Below are 23318 nucleotides of genomic sequence, written 5' to 3' on the forward strand. Positions count from 1 at the left end.
CAATACTGTCAAGAAGATCAAGTCACACATTCTTCTTTAACATTATTTGGGTATCATCTTAGCACAAACTTATCTTATAACCAAAATCTTGTGTCAGAATTGAATGAACAAGGAAGCTATTCAAACTTAACTACATACTCACTAGTCGTAATGTAATTCGACGGTCTGACCTCCGTAGAGTCCTCATTCATTCGTTCAATGTTCTCGTTAGTTTTTGATGTTAAATTCATCCCAGAAAGAGCTTACTTCAAATTTCCTTATTCCACCGAATATTTATGATCTTGTTATTTAATATTCCTTGTAAGCTTCTTAAAAAATGTTCGAAATTCAAAGACTCAGATTAACCAAGTCTAACAAATAATTTAATGGCATACCGTTTACTCAAAACTATACTTGTTTCCATTTACAAACACACCATAATATAAAGCACTTCTTCACTTACCACTTTCTAACTTTCCATTGGGACTTTTGGGAGATACAAAGTAGAAGTTGTAAATAAGGAGAAGTTTGAGGTGCTACCTGATCGGCTCTCGTGATTGCAGTGTTTGTACTTTTTAGCCATAACTCGTGTGCAGGTTATCGCAAGGTAACCGAGTCAAGTAACTTTGGAGCGTGCCTGCTCTAAGGACGGTGACTGCTGAGCGATACTGTTTTTACAATCAACCCACCTGCTCGGCCTTCAATACCCCAGATTGCGTATTAGATAAAGCTTCTTAAATCCTAACCTCGCCCAGTAAAGTGAAATATCCTTAACTTTACCTTTTAGTGCCAATAGTGAAAATCTGTCAATAAAGTAACAAAAAACCCTGATTTAATACCAATTTATAATTAAAATAAAGAAGCGTTTTAAAGTTCTGAGTAACTGAATTGCATATAAAATGATGATTGAGATACACATCACTGGATACTTTCTATTTCCAGATAACATTTAGGTCGTGAGACGTATTTATTAAACAAGCACAATGTCAAGTCATACATCCAAAATCTCCTCCAAAAGCTAACTTTTCTAGAATTATCCAGGCCATATATGTAGAAGGCCAATAAAGAATCATTTGTCGAAAGAACTTGCTGATGGAATAAGGAAGTCCCGCTACTTGCAAATAATAATTGTATAATTTGCAAAACCATAAGAATCGTTTGTTAATTTTGCCTGAGCACTGAGCAGAACGTTTATAAATATGTCATGAGTAATATGAATGAGTAATATGACCTACCATTACCGTTTCCCTAAGGAGGAAATCTGTATGGGTTAATGCGTAATAATCAACCTTAGACATCTAATTTTCTCCATGTTTTTTTTTATATTCTTTAACATCCTTACATAATTATAAATGCAGTTAGTTTTAAAAACCACAAATTCAATTTGATTTATTTTAATTTATTTCTAATTTCGAATAAAGACTTAAAAACTACTTAGAATATTGTTCTGAAAACATCGTACTCATAGCTTAACAAATATAATTTCGATTAAATTTTTGCAATGTGCGCTATTTTTATCTTGTTTAACTACTAAATTTCTAGCGAAAAAAAATATTAATTAATAAAATAAACAATAGAATAACAACTATTAACCAATCGGGGTTTAGACTTTGGGCAATAGAAGAATGAATTAAAATACAGTAGTCTGTCCCAGAAGTCGATTTATATTGTGTAAGGTTACAACCTGTTTCTTCTTGTTCAACAATGTTCTCTAAACCTGAAATTGCTACAGAAACTTCCTATAACAAAGAAATCGATCTAAGGTACGCTTTCTTTATTGGTAAAGAGAAGAGTAACATAAGTTTTATAAAATTTAAAATAATAGTTATTTTATAAGACATTTTTCTTAGTGTGATACACTCAAACCAACTAAATAAATTTTAAACTAGCGTCCCTTAGCCATATACGTACACACAGACCGTTAGGCTAAATTTAGCGACTTTCGGTATCTGTAGTTAGTTTGTCTGACGGTGCTATAGCTATAATTTACGTCCCCTTAATGTAGTAGGTTTAAGTGTAAAGTATATGATTTGGAAACTCACGGTTTAGTTTTCTATAACACTTTCAGTAACGTCTTATTCAATTTCCATGAAAATTAGTTTGGCTGCAATTGAATTGTTTCTTTGTAATAATTTCTCTAACCATTTCAAAAAAACTAAACTACTTTGCATTTTGGCTGACTGCTCCCATATTATTCCGGCGTCACCCTTTTTTTTATACGTTTAATAGTCAAACGGACACGCTAAAAACAAACAGAGATTGGTCTCAATTCAAAGTTAAATAAACACTGTACATAACATGAAAACATTCCATTTTTGTAATCTGAAGTGTATAACCATAGTCTTATCTACATTTGGTACCACTTGACCAGTCACTGACATTAAATAGTGGAAAAAACGTAACTTCAGTGAAACGCCATAATTACATAGAAGCAATCTGTTCAGCCAAATTTTAATTTGACATTGTAATCCTCGCTAATGGTTGTGTCCGGAGTTGTACAAATGTGACACCCCGGCAGCTGTGACTCACCAGCTGGCCTCGACTTCTGTTGTTTATTCATCACAAGTCACGGTCCTGCATCATAGAAACACATTCAGTATCTAGGTAACACGCCCTGGTAACATCACACTTTTTACATAAATGAAAAAATGTTAGCTATTTTGTTGTACGAGTGTAAACAACAAACAGTTTGTTACTAAAGTTAAATACTCTTGAATTAAAAAGTGTATAAGGCCAAGGTTGAAATTTAAATACAAACTAACTAGTAAATTTAAAGTAACGGAAGTGAAGAATTTAGCTTGTTTATTTCTGTGTTTAAACATGTAAAGCAAATAATTTATAAACAGTAACTGTCAGTTGTATGTCGATAGTAACAAGACGGTACCGGGTTGTGTCTATTTTCAAGGGAACTTCAACTTTGAGCGTTTACAATACTCAGGCCTGTGGTCTGATTAAGACAAAAGTTTCATACTTGTTAGGTAATTATTTACAAGTTCCATTAAATCAGTGATAAAATCAACGTTTTATATAAAGGTTTACAAAATTGCACGTACATTATTATCACTTTTGAGTTATAAAATTATATACTCAAAAATTACACTTGTACATATCTAGTATAAAATCATTTTCTTAATTGGTAAATAAGTTTCCGAAGTTTGAACTTTCAAAGTTACAGTCATGTTGAAAAGCGTAAAAATATCGGTACCTTATTCCTTGATAACATCTTAAAAACTAGAAGTAATTGCTTAAAAATTATTTTTGTTTATACATTTCTTTCTATCTGTTACTCCCTTTATTAGCGCTACCTAGTAGTTTGTGGTAAACATTCAAACTCGTTTATCTAACTGTTGTTTCCGTGAATATAGGATAAAAATATAGGATTAGGCCTACAGTATGTAGATATTAAAGTAAGCTCAAATCTGCTATCCACAATAAAGTTATGTTATATCTAAAGTATAAATTATTAAATTAGTTACACTGAAGTACAACTAAAAGTCACGTTTCTGAACTTTAAACTTGTAGAGTGTAATGAATGAGTTAGACTCAAACTACGAGGAGCAGTCCAACACTGTCCACATGTATGCTTCAAGAGCTGGCCATAATGACGGGTCTTTTGGGATCAGGCTCTTAAAACAATTTTAAACTTTTATACATTTATTTTTTCGAACACAAGCAAATATTTACAATATTAAAGGTATTATAAATTTTCATAGAATAAATAGGTTTACTATAGTATAATAGATTATTTAGTTAGAAATCAACCCTTAATTCTTCGGCCAAATATATACCTACCTGGTAAAAAATATACAATCTACAAAAAACACTTAAATGTTATTAGGTGCTTATTAATGTTATGTAAAAACAGAGACACCTGTCGTAAATACACAAAGGAAATAAGGGCATAAAAATAACAACAACCGGCAGTTTAAAGACCCATTTAATGATGACACGTGCATTTCAACAAAAAGCATGTACGAAAATTGCCAATTACACAATTAAGGGTATCTAATATCCTACTAACTCTACATTACTGGGTTATCCTTATGGTTTGTTGCCTACTTCTGATACCAATATAATGGATATCGTTTTAATAAAATATACTTCATTAGTCAAAGTATAGTGGAATTTAGAAAGCTAAAAGATCCAAATATCAATGAAAATGTACAATATATGCACGATTTAGAAAAAGATAGATATTATGTTTAGGCATGAAAACGCTGTTCAAAATGTGAACTATCAATAATTTTTAATAATATAAATTGACGAATTGTAAAGAGTGTGTCTTGTAGTATCGAAAATAAATGTTTACAATAGGTTTATAAACTCTGAACTTATTTATGTACTCCATATAATAAATATCAACAAATACCTGTGTATTCCACAGTAAAACGTGAGCTACTTTGGAATTTTCTGAAGAAAAATAACAAATACTAAATGTATATTCTAGAAATACTTATTGGGGGATATTCTATTTCGAGCTTAAAATTATTTCACTGTAAATAAACTGTTGTTATGACATCCAAGAAGTAACAATCACCTACACTCTAAATGTACCTTTTCATTTTTGGTCAATGAGAGAGTAGTTCCTTTAATTTTGGTATAAATATTAAAATCTAAAACTTGTTTGAGCGTGTTATCTATAAAAGTACACTACACCCCGTTTTGCGTAACAGGCGTCGATGATATTTATGCAAAATGACTATAACTGTATGCTTTACTAAGTCACATATTATTTAGCCACATAACAAAATCAGATTAATAAGAAACTGGCTTATTATTCGATTTTTTCGATGACATCATTGTTCCCAATTACACCAAAGTAAAAATATTTGTGACGGATACAAATATCTTCCAGTAATAACCACCATATTCAGACTGGATGTTACTTATATAGATATGAAGCCTTAATTTCAATTCATTCTCGATATATCGTGGGACACACAGTCAAAAGGAAAATCTTTCTATAATTTACAGTTCAAGGCTTCGCTAACGTTCAGCCAAAAAATCACGGGGAATATACGTTACAAGACTTTTAACATCCATGTTTTTCAGAAATCGGACATAACTAGTCAGTGTGATTAATAGTTTGTATTTATTCCCCTCGATATATTTGTTACGTAAAAGGTTAACAGAGTGTACAAAGTTGCTTGCAATACTTCATGGAACAGATTTATGTCCGCGGGAAACATAAATGTTTGTAACAGATCCTACAAATCCGTCCTCAACAGTTGAGTCTCGCTTGCAAATTTGTGACGTCAGAGATGGCAACCCTAGGCAAACACGTCCGCATCGTTTGGTCAGGCTGTCCCACTATCGTTGTTAGTTTAGGGGGTTGAGGGTAAAACTCATCCTGACAGTTCACACAAGGTATGACAGTACGTACCTTCTCAGTTATTTATGACTGTTATTATTTTCAAAATATATTTAAAATATATATTTTGTTACAAAAAAATACTGAAAAGTTATATAACTTCTTTGAACTGTTTAAAAGTGATGTTTTAAATAAAGACTTGTTACTAAAATAGAATATATTCAAAGTACACAATTGAAACATTATAAAAGTATATTACCAATTAGGTTGTTATAAGGAATAAAGCTAACTCTTATTGCTACATAATAATAGATATAAATTATTTTACATCAATAAACCAAAAATCTATAATTTTACAAAAATATCAAAAACTGACTCTTTTTGCCATTTTTAGCATAAGTTCATTAATGCAATGGGGTTTCGTTTTTTATACGTTTTAGTTAATGTGACCCCACACAAAGTAATCAAGTGGTAACATTAACAACATCGTCTTTAAAACGAAACCCCAGTGCACTAATAACCTTGGGGACAGAATAGTAGCTGAAATAAAAAAAATCGCCCTTGAATCAATTTAACGTGCCATTTTAATTTTCTACAACAGGCTTTGACATTGCCAAACTGTCCTGAGACAGCAGTTTGAACTTATAATATAAGAAACAAAGTTCATGTAGTCTTAGCCGTTTTATTGCTTAACGCAATTGTAAATACTGATGCTACTGTAAGTTTATATTTACAAATTTTAAACTGGTCCGGAAATGGTTTGCTTTTGTTTCCTAGAGGGATGTCACAAGTATCATTTTTCCATCCTTGGACATTGAATGTTGAGAAAGATCAATTGATAATTTTAACTCAATTATTTTAATGAGCTGCCATGTTGTACTGGGTTGAGATGGAAAGCTCTAGTTGCCACGGTTTTCTTCTTTTATTAAGCTCTTTCAAATGATGACCCTTCTTGGAAAGGGGCTTTACATTAAAATATTTTGAGCAGATCTTCCTCCCCAAGTCCCATTTTCGGGAAGTAAGCAAAGTTTAACAGTGAGTAACGAGTTTATTTCTATTTCCTGGAAAGGTGTCCCGAGTTACAACCCTCCATCTTTATCCATAAAAAGACTATACATAGTGTATCCATAGTTTTAACTTATAACTAATATCTGTCTAACGGTTCGTTTTAGTGTGCCAAGGTACTAAAGTTTAATCTTAGAAAAATTTATGTTGAATTTTTTAACTCTTTTGAAAACATTTCGCCCTCCAGCATAATTAATGTAGTTGATGATTGATTTCTTCCGGAAGAGAAATGCATTTTAAGATTTCAAGAAAAACTAGTTACTACGTTTATTAATTGAAAATGAAGACACACCCGTAAATTTCTATGGGAAATATTACTTATTAAATTCCTTTTAACAACTTTTTGTCAAATGTATTTATGTACTGTTTAGAAATAAATAAATAAAATTAAATAAATGAAATTTAACTAATTCTCGGCGCATGGACTAATCTAATTCCCACATTAATGCCGATAGATAGTAGAAGGGAGAGCTTGGACTATTATAAGGTAAATTATTTAAAAAGCAACAGTGCTTAAAAGGTTTACTAATTCTTCCCCGTTTACTCACAGGATATGGCCGGCGTGCCCATGGTGGGAGGAGCCTGGCAGAGGACATCTCGCTAAGTCCGCTCTCCAAATAATCAGCTCACTTCCTCAACTTGACGGTCTATGCAGGGGCAACAGCCACTCTTACCATCGGGTTAAACGACATAAAAGAGGAAACTACGGTCAGTAAGGCCTACAGCATTGTCCATAAAATTATAATTTGAGAATTAAACTTTTTGGAAATAATATTTACTTTGAGATTTGTAGACAATAAATTAATCTGTTACCACTTGAAAATAGTTAATTTCTAGACTTCATTTATAATTAAATGATACTTTTTAAATTATACATATAATCCTTTGTATTAGCTCGGATTTTCTTACGGGTTTTCGAAGTTATATCCTAACTATTTTAAGGCCTTTAATGGGATGCATCTTAGAGTATTAGCCCAAATAAAATGTGTAAAAGAGACAAAAACAACAACAAAAGAAATACCATTTACCTCTGTTTTCAAAATGGATATTATTTGAATAAATATTATCTATCTTCAATTGAACTTTATGTTATGTTGGATAAGGTCAGCATATACATTTCTAATTTTCGTTATTATGCTTTATTTATCACAAGACACTTTAAATAGATGATACTTGATGGTGTTACTGTTAAAAAGTTTAACAGTAAAACAAATTAAGGGATTCTAGTGTAAGAAAAAACTATTAATCGTGAAGGCATGTAATAGGATCGTGTTTAAATTCTTTCTGAATATAAATGTTAAAAAAAGTTTCTGTGAACTATTTATAAATAGGTATTGATGTGTCCTTTATTCTAAAAGGACTGACACAATAGGCGTCCAAATCTTGAATACTCAGTCATGTTACAAGTTGAAATAAGAAAAGTTGAAGAGGAAAGTTTAATAAAGACAGTAACTTGATAACCGAAGCGATATCGGATGAATCGCTAATGATATTCCAGAAAAACGTTCAGTGAGTCTGCCAACGACACTGTTTCTTTGAATCGAATTCTATCTGCCAATATCGTGACTGCACAAGTAATTTGTCTTTATTGAATTTTTTTTTTTCAGCTGAAATTACTATTATCTGGTTCTTTTTTTTGTTCTTATATGAATAGTGGAGCTAAAAACCTCTACAACACAGTAAAGAGTAGTTATTACGAACTGTCCATTTTTATACAGTTTTCATTTCATTTTGTTATACTTATATTTTTGTGTCTATATCAATTATACCCTGCTTTTTCCGTTAGAAAAGACCGTCGTTTTATGTACTAGATTGTATTTATTAATAGTACTTGTAATGATATCCTATCCGTTTATAATTAATCATATAATATTTAAGTCTCAGTTTACATCTAAATTTAACTATGGATCAATATTGGAAAAATGTATAGTTGTTTGCACGTGTGATACATGAAGGAAAATAAAACTGTTACTACTGCACTTGGTGAGTAATTGCACCACGGATGTTGCCGTCTGCCGAATTGACGAGTTACAAGTACTGAGGGTAAAACGTCATTTGCTGCGGAACGTATGATATCCCTCGACAGGCTGGAACCATTTCCCATCTAGTAGTTATTATCCCTGACTGTTGTAGATCCGGAAGGTACCGTTATAATTGAAGGCACTGCTGTTACTTAATAACCACAGTATATTTACTGTACCACCGCGACACGTAATATAGTAAAACTGCATAATGTTTAGTGCCGTTAATAGGTCAGTTTTTTATGCGCATTGCTCAAATACTATCATACTTTTACAGTAAAAGTTTTCATTTAAATTACTGATGAAGTATGTAAATAAGAGTAACATTTATTCCTAAATAATAATCTTTTGTATAAATGAATACGAATGGGTAATATTTTCTGCCTTTCAGAATCTATGATTGTAATTGTTTAATACGATTTCATTACTGTTATACATTTTAATAAATTTAAAGTATATTAATAATAATATTATTTAAATTAGCTGACCGACTCTGCTACTTGAAATAAATAATGACAAGGGAACCAAACATTATTTAGTTCTATTGCTATTGTCTTAAGTAATTGTATCCCCTATTTTCACTTAAGTCTCTCTTTCTAAAAATCTAATTCTGAAAACCTATATATTTATACTTGTAAATTTTTATAACTATGGTTATTTTTATTTACAGATTATTGTGACTGCAAGTTACAAACTATTTTATTAACTATTGATTTGCATGTGCTATCAGTTATATTAATCTAGTGGACAACGACTAGTCTTACTCTTCATAATATACTGATACAAGAGAGTAAAGTTTAGGGTTTCTGTCAACTTTACGAACAATATCATGTATAAATTACAATACGATATGCGAGAATAGGATAATCAAATTATAAATAATATAGAAATCTAAATATCGTCAGATAATGAAGTAATCTAAATTGCAATAATCCCAAAGGCTAGTTTAAACAGAGATTCGGGTGACATATGAAACTGTGAGCCAATTAGACATTTCAACACGTTTGTCAGTGGTATTTACAGTAAGATTCGATGATACATTCTAGTATCATTATGCACGGACACTGTTTGTGGGTCAGTTGATCTTTTTAATCAACTTAATGTTTCTATTTTGATCTAAGACAAATAACAGAAAATTACGTATGTTACTAATAAATTCTTTATAGTAATAAATGTTCTATTTAAATGCCAATGTATGAGAGATTAATAATTATTAAAATTATAATCTAGTCCTTTATATGTGTAATGCACAAATATTAAAATGGTTACAAGCCTTAGCTACAAACAATTTATAATTTAATAATCACTATCCTGTTTATATTCATGCATTATTCTCCCTGAGATGAATAAATCAAACGGTTTTTGCAATTATAAAATTAACCTGTAATAGATATTTTATTTGCTTTTGTAATATCACTTACGAAGATCCTTATACAAAGATAAAAAAACAGATAATTTCATTGCCATATAGCTTATCAAATCCTGTTACAACAAAGAGTCTGAGAAAAAAGAAAAAAACACACAAATTAACGGCACAAAAAACAAATGTATTCTAAAATAAAATCTACCGGGACGAACGAGCCACTGAAATATAATTTTCACGAGCTTGTATGTCTTAATTAATTTTAAAACTCGACAAATAGGAAAAGACTTTCTCAACTGTGTCGAAGGCTCTCATTTCTATTTCCGAGTATATCCGTAATAAACATAAAATATGTGTTTTTTTTTTTCAATCAGAAATGATATGGCTCGTATATTACTTGGAGCATAGAAATTAAATTAAAATCCAAAATACTAATCATTGATAATCCTTATTTATATTTATAGCCTTTAATTGAGAATCTCCCATTGATATTCCCAACAGTATTTTGTTATATTTATTGTTATTCAAAACAAATACTTGAGCTAAAAATATTATTTTTACAAGGGTCTGTTACGACACATAAATCCCAAAATCAAACGTGCCACTTTCAAGATTAACGCTTTCATTTATCTCATATAAGGCTGACATTATTGTGTTAGTGATGTTTGCCTCCAAATTATTGATGTGTTGTTAGTCGTTTACTACGTTCTGTAACTAAAGTTGTTCATTGTACAGGGGGCATTACATTTTTCTAAAAAGTCTTTGTAAACAAAAACAGATAAGGATACACACGTGCTTATGTTCCATATTTTTTACACATCTCCTTAACACGCAAGGAACTGTTATATTTAGGATCTTTATATTAAATATATTTAATATGCTCTATTTTATGTGTAAGTACATAGAAAATACAACAATGCCTCTAAAGAAATTATAATCGATATTATTACTATTTTAACATTATAATGTCGTTGCAACGAAATTCGTACACTGAATTTGGAACGACTGGGTCCTAAATATTAAACGAGGTCGTGAAACGTTGATTGGAAGGTAGGGCCCACGATATTAATACCAAAACACCGTGCCGGTTCGTCGAGGGAGCGGACAGGTAGCTTTGATCATAAAACTCCGACCACAGAAACTCTAAGATGTCCTCGCCCTACGGAAGCCAGAAGAGAAGCGAGCAAGAAACTTAATTCCAGAAATCAAGAAAACCTGAGAACTAGAACCAATCAAACAGGCAGAATTCCACAGAAACATCTAGAAATAGAGAAAAACCATCTGGAAAAAACAGACGATTCGACCAGCTGTAGTGAAACAGCTCCCTGCCCGTCCAACGGTCAACAAAATAAAGTGGCAAACGCCACAATAAAAAAATTATAATCGATATTATTACTATTTTAACATTGAAATGTCGTAAATATCTTAAAATTTGTTCAATGCATAAAAACAATAAATATATTTTTGGAATAAATTATGCGGAACTGATCATTAGTGCAACTACCATGAAGCTTTTACCCTGTGATGAAAAATCCTATCAAGTAAATTTATAAAAGTGTGAATTAAAGATAAATTATCTATACAATCAACTATTAGCTGGATTCAGAGAGACAATATAATTTCAGCGTCTGCTGGGCTTTGCTTCTTGCTATTTGGAGAAGCAATGCAATATTAAGGCAAGTTGGATTTGTGGTGAAATAAAACATTCATTCATTTGAGTGTATTCTTTATTAATACCGTAATCATTATATGCAAGCACTAGCTATTTTGTGGGGAGTTTTGAAGCTGTATTTATTTAAACACTTATTCAACATTATTATTTTAAATATTACTTTTCTTTTTAGTAATTTATTGAGTCTACGACATTTAATAATGAATGGCAAAGAGATTACAAAACATTCAGTTTTTACACTTTGTCCTTAGTAATTTCCTCCCACTTTTTCTACTTTGTCTCACAATCTGAAAACCATTTTATTTCTATTACGGTAAAAACACTCACTCTGGTCAACAATAGAACCTAAAAATGTATTCGGTTTGGAAGGAGTAGTAGTATGACGTAGAGTGGGGTTGTAGATATTGTTTGACCTTGACCAGTTTCGTGTCAAGAACCACTGCTGGCGAGAGGCAGAGGGATTGAAATTTAGAGCAAACGGTAAGTAGTTAGTGGTTAATCGATACAGCCCTCCAACAAACCGCCATAACCTGTTCTTTGAATGGTATACTGCTACAGTGTAATATTACCAAGTTGCCACGGCGGTTTGTTACAAAAGTGGTTGAAAATAATATTTATTATTTATGACAATAATGATTTATTCCTTCATATAAATATAAGTACATACATTACATAGGTAAATTCTTAACAATAACCAATCACATACCCAGGTGAGTAATTAGTTATACTTAATAATACAAATTAAATCAAGTACTTTTTGAGTTCAAGCCACTAAAATAATTCTGGTCACTGTCTGAAGTGTCTGAAATTACTTAATCTTCACAATTATAATTAAAATTTAAAAACAAAAACTACAGTATAAGCATAATAAAGCATAATAAGCTTTATCGTAATATATAATCAAACAAATTCATTAATTTTTAAACTATCTTAAAATAAACACAATCAATTTACATACTATTATCTATGGATTACATACAATTATATACAAAACTATTTCACATTCAGTCTCAAGTTAATAACCTCATACTCTCATATATGCTCACACGCATACCCAGAATAAAAACGTTAGTTTCATTGTAGAATACGAGACTTAAGCCAAGTGAATTCCAAATGTAAAGTAAAACAAAAAAAAATATTTACAAGTCCAATCATTCATGTCCTTATAATAAAAACGGCTAGCTTCGGTCTATAAAATTTACAACCACAAGAGGGTGATTCATAAACACTTTTGACACATATTTTCAGTCAACTCTGATTACAGATAATTTAGAGGTCGTGGTCAGGTTTATCATACTACCATCAATCTTAAAGGTTTCTCATCACTTGCAATGTACAGGTTTTTTATATTATTCTAATAAAAAAATACCTATTTATAATTGTTGAACAAATAAATCCTGGTATTGGATAAAAGTTATTACCGTATTTCATACAAAATTTAATTACTAACTGTAATGTAACTTAGGAACATTATTTCACAGGAAACGTATGAAAATATGAATATAATTAAAAAACGATAAGAGTATGCCATATCACGTGTAACGTAACAGAGCTTAAATGCTACATTTGTGTTGTCTGCTACTTACATGACGTATTTAGTGCATTCCAAAAACCTAATTGTTTGATATTATCTGTTGTATCCCCCTAAAGGCATTTGAACAGATATTCAACAGAAGTCAACTAGCTGAGAAATTACATTTAGTCCTAAAAAGACATTTACGCTGTTCCCGAGTGACAAGTTGGTATAGAAGAGTAGGGTTGGGTCAAGGGCCACCTCCTATCGAGATCCATGAGGAAGGATATTGGAAAGTCATATCAGAAACTTAATTGCCATGTATAATGGAAAATTTTATTTTCGTTTTATGCTTATTTGTTCTGTCATTTTCTCAGTGGTACCTGCAGAGACACAATATTAATATCACTAAATCCTGTTATTAAAAATATTAAATTTCTAGTCAACGATTTATGTATTAAGCCATTATCGCAGGTTTATGCAATATCTATGAACGTAATTTTTGTTTAAAACCCGTGAAAGCATATTAACTTGTTACTTTTTTAGCATACGAAATTAAATACTAATCAGTTAAATTTAAAAATTATATTATAAGATTTTTAACAGCATAATATAATAACTTGAGTTGTAGTGATCTCTATTAAAAGTACCAAAATTATTATTTTTACAGTTTCTTATTTTAATAAGGTCTCGGTACCCTTACTCACCCTCAATAAATTACAATTGCAGAAGACACAATGAACGCATTTATAGCGACTAAAAGTTGTCCCAGCTTATTAGCTTATTTAAAAAAAATATACAAATCACCATATACTGATTAATGTTAATTTTGATATTCATTTCATTAAATTTTATTTAAAAATTGTATGTTGAATTGTTTTTTACCATCCATGTATGATATCTATGATATACGTCATATCCTTACGGATTATTGGCCAGATTTTAAAATTATAAATGTTTTTTGGTTGTATACACCGTCAAGTCAGAAGTCTTGGATATTGGAATGAAGAGGTGCCTTTTTACCACCATCACTAGTTTCCTGGAATTACGAGGAACTATGCCTGCTCTCTGGCGGGCATTGGGGAAACCACCGCAGCCGTCTAAGTCATCATTAGTAGGTCGTATCATTGGCTGGTTGGTTTGGGATCTGTAAAGTTTAATATAGAAATCAATGCAATAATTTAAGTTCGGTGATCCTTTATTTTGTATATAAATTCAGTTGTGATCAAAGGTTTCATAAATAACAGAAACAGAAAACGAGTATCTAAATCGAGCCCAAGTCAAACGGCAGTTCAAAGTGTAATAACATCCAGTCGAACGGAGAGGGTATAAGCTCAGTTTATTAAACACCACGTCCATAAAACCGTGCCTCTACGTTTTTCTCAAACTTTGCTCATTACACCACGGCGTATATAGGACAGGTATCTGATGCTTATACATATATGTTTTAAAGCTTAAGTTATATTTGTAATCAGTAATATATGCGGGATATTTATACTACTATTCAATAGAAATATATAAATATCTCTTATAGTTATTTTAATATTTAACAAATATTTCGTTTCACATAAATATTCTTTTTTTAAATTGTATATTCTTTTACTATTATACTATATTATAGATATTATTTATACACAAAAGTAATTTTATAATCGCATCGTGTATAAATTTATTTGTGACAACAGTTTTAATGAATATAAAACTAAAAATTATAAATTCATATGAAATATTAGGAATTAATTTTTAAATATTATTCTTTGCGACAGTGTAGTATTATTCAATTGAAGACCGTCTTCGTCTCTTGTAAGGAGCCTGTGAGTGTACTTGGGTAAGGTTTTTTTCAATTCTACAGCCATTCTATTAGCCGCCTAGGGAAATATATAAGTGATAATATATATAAGTATATGTGAAATATATAAGTAGGTACTTTTCTTCTAATAGACAGCTATAGTTGATACAGTAAATTCAACAAAATATATCTCAAAATCCGATTTTAGTAACTAAAGTAATATAAGTGATTGAAGATTTTTTTAAAATAAATATGAAAAAGTCCTTTTTTCAATAAATACTTTTTCATATTTATGATTTAACTCTTGATATCTTGAGTAATACTTCCCGTGAGTTATTTCAAAGATGTGTAAAGACATCTAAATAAGGAGCGATAGCCTTATGGTTCCATGAATTCAGTATAATAATGCAGTAAAGAATCTAAATGAATTTTTTCGTCAGCACACAACGGAGTGTTACAATAAATAACTATATTATCAGTTCTGAAAGTTACGATATATTTATTGGTGTTCACCACCTCCAGTATTTCGGTATAAATGTGCGACATCTGAACAAAGAGACAATTAATTTAACATTATTATTAAAAATTAAGCTGAATTTAAGATCAGTTTGTATTAATAAAATCTTGTGTTAAACCCGATAAGATCATTTTGAACCTAAAAAAATTTACTTTCACTTCTGTACACTAAACTATGAGATATGTAACAATTTGCATTAAAAAAAAGTTTCAATTGCTTAGAGTTAAATTATACAAGTTTGAAAGTAATATATGAAAGACTAGATTTGTCTTGAATTCATATTTAAAAAAGTTTTAAATGAATATCGTTTATAATTTTACTACTGTAAATAGGGCCATTAGAGTGTTTTCAGTTTATCCATTGTCCTATTGTGGCTGATATCAATATGTAGGCCCATTACAGCTCTTAAATATTTATTTTACTTTCGTTAATCGTATGGACACTATCATATAAAATGCAATTGAAGAGTCAGAGGGGAAATGCTTTCAGTCCAAAAATTTGAAAATTAAGGTTTTTACGCAATATTGTAGTTTAATTCCGTCTCTATTGGCCCCGCAAAGGAAAAGGGGAGAAAAAGCTACCAGTTCACAGTAATTTAATAAAAACTAATGGCACAAACGTAGAGACAACGCTTTCAGTCACAGCGCGCAGTGGGAAAAACGCTCAGGGTCCAGTTTGTGTAGTGGGGAGTCCAATGAGTCACGTTGCTATGCATCTGCCCCATCGCGCCACACCACTCTTTCTCCTGTTGTTTACCAGTTGAGTGTATGTTAAAGGTTTGGCTTTTATAATATGTATATTTTTAAATAATTACTATTAAAATTATAACAGATGAATACGACTATTACAATAGTACATGGTATATACCATAATTTTTGAACATATAGAGAGAAAAACTTTCTTTATGCTCTCCTGAAAAATTTAGGAAAATGGACTGAAAGCGTTTTTTCCCTGACTCTTCAATTGTTCTCCTTCTAATTTTGTATTCTAAATGTATTTTGCTGACGTTTTCACAGTTTTTAATTTAACAAGTTACCTGTTGCATAGGGGAGCCCCTGCGACTATGCACCATGGTGTTGGTGCTCTCCTCTTCTTCTCGATGTGTACACCACTGTTTACTACTATCCTCACTCTCTGGGCAATGAGATGACGCCATTCACTAAATGTAATTTTTCCAATACCCACTAAATTTCATGACTGAAATAAGAGCTCCTACATCCACGTTGGTTCAACCATAATCTTTATATGGTATGTAAAATTTGCTGCTGCATCGGTAAATAAATCTATTTGTTTTTATGCTTTTGTTCTTATTTATACCTAAGGAAATTGGTCTTTAGCACAACATTCATTATGAGAATAAGATCCAATTGCTAAGTAAATTTATTGAATTTAGATTCCGATTTATTGAAAAAAACATTTATACACGATACGTATAGTTGTTTTCTTCTCTTTGAAAATTATTTACACAAAAAAAAATGCTCTGATATAGTAATTATAAATTGAAATTTCCCATTACTATAATTTACTTTTATGAGAAAGCTACATCACAATTAACTACTCTTTGTAGGTGTTTGTCAGTAATTAGTGCGCTTCCAAGTACTAGCGCTTAATTGCTTATTTACACAACACCGGGCTTATACGATTTCAGTTCGTGCTTCTCTGTTTAACTTGATTCTGTCTTGACTCTAAACTTCTTGTAGTCTGATGTATTTGACTATAATGGGACTTATTCAATAACACAATTTTTTGTCATAATGATATCAGTTATATTACGTCTATCTATTCATACTAAATTATACATTTACTATCACAATAAATAATCTACGAGTATCTCTACTACAATAGAAGCGAGTTCTTAGCTTCATATAGACAAAATATTTGAATCACTTTATGAAAAAACATCTAAGTTGAATTAAATTAGATAAGAAATAATTAAGTAGGATTTTGTAATTAATATGTGTTCCACCAAAGTTTTTTCATCTAATTTATTTAATAAACACAGGCGCGAAAAAAATAATAAAACTTAAATACGTAATTTATTTGTAAACAACATTTTGATCTACATTAAAGATTTCATCTCTTCAAAAATTAAATAATTAATTTTATTAAAAGGAGTCCAATAAAGATTGTATTACTTTTCTGACCGACTTTATGGACTACTGGGTTGAACCTCAACGTTAGAATTCGTTGTAAAAGTTTCAGAGTTCTCTTGCGTTGTAAAACTTTTATTAGTTCAGCGGAAATTTAATAATTGCATATTATTCCAATTAAAACTAAATTAATGGACAAAATGCGAATTTGTGTGCTAAAATATGCCAATATATGAAATATTTTATTGGTAACTTTTAAAATGTTGTGTATAACTTAATTTCTACTTACACAAGATTGAATTCTATGACAGTGAGTGTCCAAACTACAGAACCTTGCTAAACGTCATTTTTGTTGGGATTTTATTTTCTGTGGTAGTCAGTCTCTCTGTCTGCCCATAAGACATCACAAAATGAAATGAACATTAGATTTTAAATTTTTTATTTAAATTTGGCAAAGCCTGTCACGCGACACATTGTTTGTGTCTACCTTGGTTATATATGTTATAGTAAACCACGAGTCTATGGTGTTATTTACCTCAGTCATTTTGTATTTGTGATACATTTTTATAACTTTTCCAATGATTTAGGGTGGGTAGCCTACTACAAAGTGGAGCGTTTGTTAATAAATTTGAGTAGAGACTTTAACATGGATTTTGACCCTAAATTTTGAATCCTTTACTCTAAAATTTGTTAAAGGTGAACCAATATAACAAGCATCAGCATATGAAACTAGAATATCAACAGATTGGAAAGAAACTTCACTATCAATGCGAACTTAGTCATCACTTTTGAGGTTTAATAATGTCTTTTACTTTTTGCAACGGAACTGTCTAAGTGTTGGATCTGCTTGAAATTAGAAATTTTGAAAAATAATTTTTGTTTTTGTAGATATGAACTTTTATACGTTTCAAATATATTCATAAAATATATTGAACTATTTTGCTACGTGATATATTAATCAATTTATTAATTTTTTTCTTACACTTGTTTTCATATAAGTGTATTAATAATAAAATTAAACATACAAATTTACAATACATGACTTTGCATGTGTTTCAATAAATATGTAATGTGTGTTTTATATGTTATATATTACTAAATATAATGGGTATGATGAGTTTGTCGGAAACTAGATTTATTCTTTTATTTTCTCGTTACCATCTTTGTTACCCACAAGACCAGTGTGAAGATATTAGCTAACGCTGCATTAAGTACCAAAGAGTGGCTTTTATCGTAAATGAACTCAGTTTTCATGTGCAGCAATAAATATTCATGTACGATTATAAGACGAATGATATTTAAAATATTGAAACTAATATCGTGCTGAACAACAAAGAGTCAGAAATGAATTATTTATAGCCCCAGTGATAAGCTTTGATAACGTTCAACCAATAAATATTCAACAAATTATGGGAAATAATCAACCCAACAATTTTTTAAAAACATTTTTGCTTAAAACGTCTAATTCCACTTAATCCGGAAAGAAACCTTTCTCTTGCTTCCTGAGTGATATTCAAGATAGGAAAGTTTGCGCGTTGAGGCCATCTCGTGACGAAATCATCTGGTAGGTCACGAAGAAGGGAAGGTCAGCTCGGATCTAGCCCTTCAAGTTACAGAGACTAAGGACAGCACTCCTATTCTCATACCCAGGATAGCAACAGAATTTAATACTATGGAAGCCCTACCCACACATATAGCGCAAATACTTATCCTCCGCATTACACAAGAACTATAGGTCGAACCTTTTACCTCAATATCTCGTTATTTGCGGTTAAAGTTTTGCTGCTCATAACCATCCATATCGTTGTTAAAATATACATTTTTGCTGTATTCAGGGTTAGTTATATTTGAAGGTAGTTGTAGTCCAAACTAACATTAGAAATGAAATGACAAGCACTAACAGTCTAATACGAAAGCCATAAGCACAAAATCGAAGTTTTATTGAAATCCATAGAGGATTTTTTCATATAAAGCGCCAGTTTTAGTAGAGGTCAAACCGAGAGAATGTTAAAACTGATGAGAATATGCAATTATAATTTTATATCAAATAGTTTTTTTCCTAGTTTTGATAATCTTAAAACAAAAAAATCGGCCCCACAAATAATAGTTCCATTACCTTCAAGTAACTATATATACTGGCAGAGTGTGACAACGTTTTAGTATATACATGACTAACCAATGCTGTAACAAACGCATAGAGACGTGGAAAATAAACAACAGTTATCGGGAGAAAAATTAATATTATTACTATTTCTATAAAACTATCAAGGCTGAGGTTTGTTTTCATCCTTAGGGGTGTTTCTTCATCGATTTCTGGGAAAACCAAAATTTTTCTCAGCTCCTGGACCTTTTGTTACGTAACACTTATTTTTGTAAATTTGTGTTTTTCTGTTGAGTTTAAAACTATTATTTTTTAAACATAAAGAAGTTATGCGAAAATTAATAAGCAATGTATAGTTTTATTTACTTCATTTTCTATCGTAAGATAATGAAGTAGCCTAAATTCCAGTAACGCCAAAGGTCAGTTATTACAGAGATCTGTGTGACATATGATGCTTTTAGTCAGTTTGACAGTCTGTCGATGGAGGGTTAACTAGTGGTCCAATTAGACATTTCATCACGTTTGTCAGTGTTATTGACAATGATAATTCCATGTACGATATGATATCATCATGGCACGGACATTCTCTTAGTTAATGTCAGTTTACCTTCGTTAAGAAGTGAAAATATTTAAAGACCAGTAATTAATTTTGCGTTTCTATTTAGAGTCATCGTAACAAAATATTACATAAAATTACATAGGTTGCTAACTAGTTTTTCATATTGATTTATGTATAACTTAGAAGCCTATGTTACTAAACTTTACGGACAAATCTTTGTATGACTTCAGCGATACAGCCTAGAAAAAGTTTTACAGATTGTATAAAAGTTTATACGACTAAACGATACCCTCTGGGAAAAGTGTTTTGAGATCGTGTTGTTGAAAGACAATAGCAATACGACTGATCAATTGTATTGGAGGTTACGCAAAACTTACTTCGATAATAGTTATGCAGACGGAGGAATTCGTAGAGATCGTGTTAATATTTGAAAAATTACAGCTATACAGCTATACGGTATAAGAATTCTTTTTGGAGTTGTGTAAAACACTATACAAAAGTCCTTACCAGTCTTGTGGAATTTGTATACATCGTGTAAAATTTTGTAAAATCACGGTGATATTCGTTATCTATAATTCGTAATTTGTCATTACCATTTCAGATCCTTGTCTAGATGCTCTAGTGTTTTGTTGGATTGTAACTAGACAACAATTTCAATTCTTTCCGGAATTAATTATTTGTCCAAATTTCCTTTTCCCACCCTTTTATTCATCTTGAACGTTTACAGACTTCTAGTAGAGTTAAACCTAGTTTTATAATAAATAGAAACCAATATTAATTCGAGTTCAAAACAAATACAATGAAATAAGCAATGTGACAATAATAATAAAATTACATGAGAAACGTGTTTTTAATTATCGCAAATTGTGACCTTCAAGACAGAAAAATTGTTTACGATTAGGAATGCCATCACGATGGTGATGAAGATTTCCGATTTGTATCGAAAAAAAAAACTATAAAACTTGAACGCGAGATGTATACATCTGGTATATGCCATGATCCCCAAATGGGGATCTACGTTTACGCACCTAAACAAACTAACCAAACTCTTACACAAACAAAACAATATGTGGTTAGTGTTCAATAACCTACATACAGTGAGTGTTACAAGTATAAACACCCAGAACCAAAATATAACTGCGTTACAACCACTTTATAACTAAGAATACAAGAGGTTTTCACTTTACCTGACATTGGTTAAGTAGATCTCATATGGTGAAATAATAAATAACATCAACAATATTAGAACCACATCTACTTGAACAGAACAATACTAGGAATGACAATCAGTACTCATTTGGCGCCAAACAGGCAATACTGCCAACCTAAACAGCTTAGAACCAAATATCCCCTAATGGGGATCATGGCAGGCAATGGGTTAACTTTCTGCAGTTTTTGTTTTGTTTTGTACGTTATACTTTATGGTTATTTACAAGGCTAGTGCTTAAATATTGAAAACCTCACTAGTAGTGGTTACCAACAGATAGTTTTTTTATATTATTGTTATCATATTTTTAAAGAAACTGTATTCTCCTGGAGACGTAAAGATTATTTATAACTAATGAGATATTTCCAATTTATACGATACCACTATTACCAATCCTATAATTAAAACCAAAATAAATTATTGTTAGCTGTTTTAATATTACTTATGGAAATTTTGCTCGAAGGACTAGTGTTGAAATAGAGAATAGTTGTTTACATTATTTCCACTGAAGTAAACTCAAAGACTTAAAACAGAAGTGGGTGGGAAGTTTGAGTGAGAGAAAAAGGGGATTTCAAAAAGGAAGGGCACTCCGAATCCCATTTAAACTCAATGTTAACGATATGTTGCATAACACAAAAACTATTAGAGATAGACTTGTGAACTTTTTTTTATTTCAAAGATAAAGTCTTTGCATAGGTTTTAACAAAGGGGTTTGGCTTTTTAGTAAAATTTATATTAACTATGATTTTTTTAATTTTTATGTTATTTTTTTAATTTGTTTACATACAAACTTTTTAAATTCAGCCTATTTAAATTTTTTTTCAATCCCTGTGTTAAGATCTAGGTTTAGGGTTTGATAAGTTGTAAAAATATTTTGGTGATTATATCTCTTACGGTTGTGGAAATATCCCACACATTAGTTAAAAAAAAACTTAGTTTACGGGAAACGGCCAAAACAGAAAGCGTAATAAGAGTATTAACTTACATGTTAATAATGTTCAGCACTGTAGGAAGGGAAGTCTGGGTCTACACCCTGCTGAAATAAGTCCTCAATCTTTCTTTTAATCAATGTTCTTGATTGCCGCACTTTTTTTTCAAACTCCAAAAGAGCTTTTTCAGCCTTGCGGATGCGTTTCATGGCTTTCGCCAGGTTTACCCCAGCACTAAGACCTAACTCTTTCATAATTTTCACTTTGGAGAAGTAACCATCATTATAAGAGAGGACAGTTTCTAAAACCCCGAATTTCAATGTATCAATAGCTACAAATGTTCTCTTTGGTAGACGGGCCCATATGAACGTTGTTTGTTGAAAGCTAAGCGATCTGTGACAAGATTTAAAGACCACCTCATCTAGAGCACTTTTTAGTTGAGCCAAGTCAACTATTTCATATTCTAGGCTTTAATTTGTGCTGTATTTACCTAAGTTGGGCTGTAGCTTGGATTTAGAGGTAGAAGACTTCTGTGGTGACTGGATCAGTTACTTCAGTAGGCCTAGGCCTAGGCTTAGGCTTACCAACATTCTTCCTGACTTTGAAAGCCGAATAGCGGGAACCACTTTTCTTTTGGTTACCCATAACTAATACAAAATAAAACAGTAATATTCTCTAAACCAATTCACAAATAAACAATGTGCACTAACACAAAATGTAAAATAACTCAAACTAGGTAACTCAGATTACTGTATTATTCACTTTCAACACAAATGACAACAAGCAGAAGCATAACCACTAAAGGAAAACACAAGTTAGTAAACAGACAATGTTGCCAGCTGTATAAAGCATAAACATATTCTGCAGGGACTTTGTTATTATAAGAAGTTCCTGTGACAAAAAGACGTAAGAGCTGGCAAACCCACCCTGAGATATCGTGCAGTACTTGTTTAAAAATATTTTTAAGTTGAGTTATAAAGTTATTAGTACCATATGTTATACATTATTGGATTAAGAAACTTTCAAAGAATAATAATCAACAAAAAAACAAATATCTATAAAAATTAAATAAATTTCGAGTTAGACTGCCCTCAGCATCCACCGTACACGTCTTTACAGGACACAACCATCGCGCGGCTCGGCCGAGATGTCACATCTTCCTAAAAGGGCTACCACAGGATCTACACAATCTATATGCGAGT

Source organism: Homalodisca vitripennis, chromosome 8, assembly GCF_021130785.1.
Source record: "Homalodisca vitripennis isolate AUS2020 chromosome 8, UT_GWSS_2.1, whole genome shotgun sequence".
NCBI lineage: Eukaryota > Metazoa > Arthropoda > Insecta > Hemiptera > Cicadellidae > Homalodisca > Homalodisca vitripennis.